We start from the raw sequence: 289 nt of genomic DNA, 5'->3' as shown, positions 1-289 counted from the left end.
AGGTACTGGAGGAGAGAGTGGAATCAGTTCTGCACACTCTCATTTCACTATAATCCATTCTATTGTGCAGGTTTTTCACGGCGTTTTGTCTGTCTTTGTCTATCCTTACAACTCTTTGAAGATCAACGTTTGAAAGTACTCCAACAAGAAGGCAGGAACGGAAGACTGTTGTATTCTCTAAGAGTGGCAACTTCACTTGCAATGTTTGTGGATACTCCTGCACAGCACGCATTGGTTTTTGGAAACACAAGCAGAGCCTGGTCATGTCGATCACTCACTCCACTGTGTG

Source organism: Corticium candelabrum, chromosome 16, assembly GCF_963422355.1.
Source record: "Corticium candelabrum chromosome 16, ooCorCand1.1, whole genome shotgun sequence".
NCBI lineage: Eukaryota > Metazoa > Porifera > Homoscleromorpha > Homosclerophorida > Plakinidae > Corticium > Corticium candelabrum.
This window is presented reverse-complemented; position numbering follows the sequence as displayed.